Genomic DNA, 7,977 nt, shown 5'->3' on the forward strand with positions numbered 1-7,977 from the left:
CTGCATGGACTGAGTTAGGCCCTCTGCATGTGGACGACAGTTGTATAGCTTGGTCTGTTTGAGGGGCCCCTGGCAGTGGGACCAGTATCTATCCCTGGTACATGATCTGGCTTTTTGGAGCCCATTCCCTATGGTGGGATGCCTGTTTAGGGGCTGGGGAAGGCTGGTCCTTCCTCAACTTAAGGTGTCAGGCTTTGTTGACTCCCTATAGGAGGCCTTTTCCTTTCTATAGAGTGGATGGGGGGGGGGTTGGAGGAGAGTTTGGGGAGGGGGGAGCGGGAGAAGGGGATAGAAGGGGAATAGTGGTTGTATGTAAAATGAAAAAAAAATGTTTAAATAAAAAATTTTAAAGAGTCAAGGTTTTGCCACAATGTTTACATGCAAAAAAAAAAGTCAGTGATATTGTGTATTGTGAACAATTCATAAAAGAAAGAGGCACCAAAATAACACACTAAGGCAAACAGAGAACACCACCACACTGTCTTCTCGCCGAGCTTCCAACTACATTCCAGGTTTTAGTTCTAAGATCAACGGTGTTAGCCTGCTTTTTCACAAGAAGGACAAAGTTGACTAGCGGATGTGTCAGCGGGGCTGCAACAGCTGTCTGTGCATGCAAGAGCCAGGATTCAAGCCCTTTCTTTTCTATTCTTTATGCTTGTGAGAAAAGACAACTGCGTGGGAAGGAGGAGGAGTCTCTCGTGGAGGTGTAGATACCAAAACCAACATGAAAGATGAAAACAAAACCCTGTACGAAGAAGGCAAGGAATCCCAGACCCTGATTTGTGGCAACAGGGACTGGGACTGGGGGCAGCGGTCCAGGAAAGGTTTTTCCCGCGTGGGGCTCAACCGACAGAACACAGCGAGCCCCCACAAGGAGCCGGCCAAACCTCCCACAGCCTAGACTGGCTCCAGCACGGCCCGGAGGCGGGGCGAGCGGTCGCTTCCGGTTCCGGGCGCGGAGGCCCCACGTGTTCCGACCCGCTGGACCCCGCGCGACTCGGATCCCGCTCCGCTCTTTCGCCCGGGAGTGGGTGGGGGAGCACCGGGCAGGGGAGGAGCTGCTGGAGCCGCGGGAGACGTGAGTGTCGGGGACCTGGCCGGCGAACGGGCACCGCAGCGGGCTGGGAGTGAGGGCCGGGCGGGGCGGGAGCGTGGGGAGGGGCTGTAGACCCCGCCCCCCCGGCGCCGGGGGATAGCGGCTGCCTAGGGAAGGGGCGGCGGCGGGATCCCCGTGGCCTGGGCGTCGTGGCCCTGTCACCTCCCCGTGGCCGGAGCCGGGACCTCCGTAGTCCGGTGGCGCTCCGGGCTGCTTCGCTGCCCAGCCATCTCTTTCCTCTCCTTCCCGGGGCCTGCGGACACGCACTGTGCCCCTAGGATTGCACCCATGCCAACTGCTCCCGGTGCCCCAGAACCCAGTAGGGAGTGGTCGAAGCCCCTTGACACCGATCTTCCCCCTCATGGGTCTTTTCACCCTGCCTCTCACGTTGCTCAAGAACCGTCTCTGCAGGCAGGCTTTCCCTTCCCTCCTTCCCGGCGAACCCCGCCCCCTTCACAGGCGATCTTATCACCTGTGATCACGCCTGGCTGGCAACGGAGTCCTCTAGCTTGTGGCTCTCACCTGTCTTAGTGACAGACTCTCATAACTTCCCTGTAGCCTAAGGCTACCTTCTGCGTCGCAGCTTTCCTCTTCGAACCTCTGACAGCCAGTTCGGGCAGGGGAGTGGCTGGGACTTCACCGCACCGCACCAGCTGCGGGACTTGTCTATCGACTGAAAAGTTTGCTAGTTTATATACAATGGCTGTACTGGTCCCCGCACACACTTTCTTCCCCCTGAGCCGAGGCTGTCTGTTTTCCGTGCAGAACTCCCCAGAGGAAGGCATATGGGCCCCGCTGATCTTGAACTAACTGCCTGTACCACATCAGTGTTTGCTGAGAGGCTACCTTTAGAAATATGTTTGTTCTCTGCCCACGCGCTGTAGGCGAAAGCCAGGAGCGCATGCTACACTGCAGTCACAAAGCTTTTCTCTGCAGCTTTTCTTCCAAACAGCCCCATGGACCTTGATCCAGAAAACTACTTCAAAGAGGTGTCATGGTGACCATGGAAGTCTGGTTGGGAGAAGCAAGCGACAGTGGAGTGGTTCCTTTGTGCCATCTGTCTTGAGTAACTTTCTGCCATTGCTGCCTAATTTAGACAGGTGGACAGACTTGGAGGGAAGTGGGACACTTTTCTTCCAAGGACCACCAGACACTGATGGTTCCTCCTCTCACCTCCATATGCATGCTCTTTTGCACTCTGTATAATTGCAGGAGACAGTCATTTCAAGGGCACCACAAGATTTGTATCACGTTGAGGGAGTCTTGTCATTACAGAATATACAGGTGACTATGCAACTTGACACAGACGTAAAACACTTCGAGATTCTCTGCTTCTGTTGTCTTCTTGCCTGAATGTGAACATGACTGGACACGTTTGTTCCTTTCTGCATAGAACCTCAAACTTACTTCCTTTGGCCATGTAGTGGGTATCGAGTTTAGCACACATGAAATGCTTATTAAACACAAAATGCTGGGCCTTCATGCCCAGAATCTGCACGTGAGGCCAAAGTGGTGCTGTGTGGTCTGGATTAATCTCTTTAAGAGCCACTGTGATTTTCCAGACCTCATGGCAGCCACCTTACAGAGGTTTGAGGACAAAGGCTTGCAGATACCAGTAGTGTTGACTCATCTTTGGTGGGAGATCTTGCCATTCACATCTAAGTGATTTGTGAAATCAAATGACTTTAAGACAGAAAGCCAAATGCTAATCATCCATTATAGCAAGTTAAAATGAAATACTGATGAGGGTTTTGTTTGTTTGTTTTGTTTTTCACTTCCTCATATTGTTTCGGTTTTGATTTTGGGTTTTTGAGACAAGGTGTCTCTTTGTATCCCTGGCTGTCCTGGAACTTACTATATACACTAGGCTGGCTTGGAACTCAGAGAGGTCTGTCTGTGTCTGCCTCCAAGTGCTGGAAGTAAAGGCTTAGGCCCAGCTTAATTCCCTTGATAAAGAGCTTCCCACTCAGATCACACACATATTCCAGGTTTTTGCTGTGAATTCCTAATATTGCTGAAGTCCCTGCTTTTTCCTGTTTGCCTTTTGAGTTCAAGGTCAGAGCCTTTGGTCTCCCCTTTCTTTTCAGCACCTGGAATAGTATGGGATATGAAATCGAGGCTCGGTGTATGTTCATGGATAGAATCAACTCTGCATTTCTCCCCTCAAAGTTTCTTTTTATTGATATTAATACAGTATGTCTCTATTGAAAAGTTAACAGAATAGATTTTTAAGACTTTGGAATACTTAATATCAAATCCTACAGCTGTTCTCCATGAAGGATTTATTACGAAGAAGCCCTGGCACCCACTCGTTTCAGTTGGGACATGTATTTATTGAGCTTCTTTTCTATAAACTACCTGGGAAGGGGAGAGGCTCAGGAACATATCCTTGCTTAGGGAACCCAGCTCACCAAGGAAAACCCAAGAATGACTACTGGATTTTCTTCAGCCGTCTCAGACTGCTGTTGGCCAAACCATAGAGCTTACAACCTTTATCATCACATATATGCAAGAAAGCCTCAGATCAAGCCAGAAGGAAATGACCTAGCATAGAGTAGCTGGTAGCCAGGATGTATTAATTGAACAGACATAGAAAGTAACTTGTCTTGAGTTACCTACATCCACCCCTAGGATCAGGCTGCATTCTTGTTAGTTATTCTGTTCGATTAGGTGATAGTTTCCCAATGTGAGATTGACATTGACTGTGTTTGTTGTGGGAATTTATTGTGTCTGCTTAACTTTGGCTGCCAAATAATAAATGATGTTTTCTTCTGGGTGGGTGTCAAGTTTGATGTCCCTTACTCTTTCAGCTTCAGATTAATTTGTGGTATTTTATCTTCAAATTGTATGTGATGATTGACCCACATTATTTAAGTAAATAACTAATTCTTGGTGCTATTCATTAAATGTAGGAAGCTTCACGTCATGTTGAAAGTTAACGAATGTGCTCATAGTGGCCAGATACACAATTCTGGTCTCTTAAAATATGTATTTAAATCCAGCCTATCTTACTTCTTGGGTAAACATCTTTCTTTATCCCTCACTGCTCCATTGTGAACCAAGCAACGAACAAAGCACTTGCCTTTGTTCCTCTGAAGCCCTTCTTGATTATTATAAAATCTGGTTAACTTCTCAAAGGATGCTCCACTTTGCATTGAGACAGAAAAATCATCTCCTTCAAAGTGGGCTGACATAACTGGTCCAGGGTGCCATAACTTTACAAGGTAGAACAGTGTATAGAATTAAGTCTTCTGTCTTCAAGGAAGAACTGTTTTATCATTGTACCGACATCTGTATGTGTGATAACAGAGCGACATTTTATTAGAGACTTTTTGCTATGGTTTTTATATTTTCAATTTATCTTATTCTCAGTGACATTTTTACATGCAGCTTAAACCTTATTGATGACTATAAAGTCAGTCAAATTTCAGGGTAGAAGATAATTAAACCTCTGCCCATACTGACCTTTCTGTACCAACCATTACTTAATTGACCTTTTCTCTCATTTCTTCCTGTCTTCTCCTTTTCTATTCCTCATTCTGTTTCTTAACGTCTATTGTAATAAACTTTAAGCTAATATTTTCTTGGTACTTAAATATGACTTTTATGAAGGAAAAGAACCAAAAACAAAAACCCCACAGTTTTCAAATAGAGCTGTTGCTCAGTGGTAGAGCAGTTGCCTAACATACAGAGTTCTGGATTCCATCCCAACACCACCAAAATCAAACCAGTTTTTCCACGTGGTTCAAAGCACACTGATTTGAATGCCAGAAGCCAGGGAATGTATTACTTTCATTTTCTTTGCTCTGGGTTGAACTTTCACAGGACTTGAGCTATACTCACTGAATCAGATTGCCTCCTGCCAACTGCAGAAAGGGAAGGGTCTTTGCTTCTGGTAAGTAGAAGTCTTGCTGGTTTCACCTTCAGATAAAGACCCTATCATCAAGGGTCTATCCCATCTGTGTTCAGCAGTTTATGGTGCCTCCAGATCAAGGACTGTTTACTTTGGGGGTTTAGTTGAGCATTTCACTTGTGGTAAGACAGTAAACAGACCAACCCTTTCCCTGTGTGATCTAATTTTTCTTTTATAATTATGAGGAAATAAAATGGAACATTTGCTTATTATTTAAATATTGACTTCTCAAAAAGGATTTAAAAGAGCTTGAAGCACAAAGTAATGAGCCATATTGAGTACCTACCCTGTACTGAATTCTATGTCAAGAGACTTTTTTTTTTTAAATTACCTCATTTGCTCCATAAAATAAGCATGGGAGATAGGCAGTGTTAACCACATTTCAAGGATAAGGCTGAAAGTTAAGAGAAATAGTGTCATGTGGCTTAAGAGAATAGAGATACATACGCAAGATTCCAAAGTCATTTTACCATTACATGGGAATTGTATCTGTATATAGAACAGTTGAAACAAGAGTGAGAATTTGGTGAGTGGAAGAACCGTATTGTTATGTTCCTTAATTTTGTAGAGCAGGAGCATTAGAAGAGAACAGTTAAAAATCTAAATTAATTGTTTTAACTCTAAAGCAGCCAAAAGGCTCCAGGAAACAGTTGTATTCACAGTCCCGGATCATGGCTCTCCATTTGTCATTTATGCAACTTTTCCTGGAGAGGTGTGAACATTATCACGCTAGATAAGATAGGATGACAGATCAAAGAAAGTCTTCTACCCATATAGTTTGGTCAACTATTAAGTTCATTAGTAACAACTTGAGTAAGGGCTTACTCGTAGGCATAGAGGTACCTGTATCACCAAAAAGTTCATCCCAGAATGGACAACTGGTAGTTTCCTGCTCAGTCTGAAAATGGCTTCACCAGAGGGTTCACCAGCAGTTGCTTCCTGTTATATCATCTTGGACAGGGGCCTCATGAATCTTGTAACTGAATGAGCTTCCTGAATCAATGAGCTTCCAGAGCCTAAGTTGCATTAGCTTCGTGAGGCTTATGAAGCACACTCCGCCACCTCTCCAAAAGGGGATATCTCATTTGGGAGGAAATAGTTGTGCTGCGTTCACTTATTCCTGGGACACTTGATGTTCTTTCCACTCTGTCTTCCAGAATGTTTCCTAAGCCTTTGAAGAGGTAAGAGATGACTGATTATTTTCTTCCATTTCTGTACGAGCGTGAGGGCCATAGTGCCCTAATATCAGTCACTTATTCTCAGCAACTTGACAGATGGTATCAGCCTCTGCTGGGGGGAGCAGATTTCCTTCCATATTAGAGGCTGCTGCCAGCAGTAATCTGTGAGTGTAAACAGCTGTCTCAAAGGCAGTTAGGTACTTCACACCACATGTTAAAACAGAAGCAGTGGTAGTTTCTTCACCCCGGCCCTCCTGACCTCCCTAGCCACAAGTATTTGCTTTGGCTTAACAAAAGCAGATGTCAGTCCTGTAGAGCAGGCTTTAAATCTAAGCCGAAAGCAGCGGATTTGATTGCACATGTAGCAGTTGTGCCTTTATTGTGACAGCTGGCATGTCATTCCTAGCATGTTCATAGTGTAGTACATAGAATTCATAACTGGACAGGACCGCTGGTGACATTTCTCCCACAGTAGACTGCACATCACTTTCTGGCACTATGAAAACTGTCCAGTAGGTAAGAAGCTTCCAGCCCAGTGCCAGATTGATTTCTCATGTCCCCTAAATCAAAGCATGCAATGTCTTGAGTAATAGAGTCTTACCATTTAGTTTTAATGTGAAACCAACAGCAGAGACAGTAGCTTGTGTGGCAGGGGTAGGAGGTGAGGGGAGAACTCGGTCTCCTTGGCCAATAGCTTACAGGTAACCAACTCTTTAACACTCAGCAACCTTATGACTCCTGGGAGTGCCCACTCAGGATGACTTCCTGCAGACACTTTAATTGCTGTTTTTACTGCTCTTGCAGATTCTCTTCTAAGTCTGCAAAGACACTCAGTTGGTTAACATAGGATGAGACCTTTTTACGGTGAAGGCAGGGTCTTTGAAGGCTTACCATCCATTCCAAGTAAATAACAGTTGGTCCTAGGCAGCTAAGAGAAAGCTCTTATTGAGACCCAATACAGCATAGAAAGAGCCTAACATTTGAACCATTTGGCTTTATTAAAAGAGCAATGTTAGGTACACTTGTGTAGATGGGAGTCACTGCCTTCTTCCACATTCTTTAATCATGACCATTTCCCTAGACTGAAGACCCATAGCTCCATGCTGAAGGCCTGCTTTGCATTCCCTCACTGGGTCCTATGTGACCAGCTTGTACTGATGGGCTAGTTTGGCCGAGGGCAAGTGGGTCCCTATCTTTCATAATGCACTTGCCACTAGAGCCATCTCTGATTCTACCAAGCTTTTGATAAATGTCATTGTCATCCCTCTCCAGGGCCTGGGCTGAGTGACCTCAATATACCTTCCATGTTAGCGGCTGATGGCAGCAGTAGTCTCTGTGTATAACCCCAGCGTGCCCTTCAGAGCAACATTCGGAGCATACTCCCGAGCACAGCTGCCTCCAGCGAATCCTCAGTCTTCTCTCTTGTAATGTTTTCTCATCCTGCTCTTGTTTCACCAGTTTATGGAGCTGTTCAGGCTTTAAAACTTTTGAAAATCTCAAAAAAGCACATTGGTCTTTTATCAGTCCCCTCCTGAGAACTCCAGCTCATCCTAAGTCTTGCCACACCTGCCTTTCATTGACCAAGAAAGACTCCCTTATATGAGCACAAGCAAGGAACTCAGGACCGCGAGGGGTACACCCACATTCTGAGACAATGGGGATGTTCTTTCAGGAATTCACCAAGGCCAGTTGGCCTGAGTGATAAAACCGGACTTGCTGAACATAGCGGACAATGAGGACTACTGAGAACTCAAGAACAATGGCAATGGGTTTTTGATCCTACTGCACGT

General features: G+C 45.6%; 1 protein-coding gene across 1 annotated transcript in view; it reads left to right on the forward strand.

The window, feature by feature from the left end:
* The first annotated feature begins 994 nt into the window (after window positions 1-994).
* Window positions 995-7,977, forward strand: part of Znf202 (zinc finger protein 202) — a 35,606-nt gene continuing 28,623 nt past the window's right edge. Inside the window, exon 1 of the mRNA XM_026778901.1 lies at window positions 995-1,078. The gene's annotated coding sequence lies outside the window, so the exon portion shown is untranslated. The remainder of the gene's footprint in view (window positions 1,079-7,977) is intronic.

The sequence above is a fragment of the Microtus ochrogaster genome, chromosome 5, assembly GCF_000317375.1.
Source record: "Microtus ochrogaster isolate Prairie Vole_2 chromosome 5, MicOch1.0, whole genome shotgun sequence".
Classification (NCBI taxonomy): Eukaryota; Metazoa; Chordata; class Mammalia; order Rodentia; family Cricetidae; genus Microtus; species Microtus ochrogaster.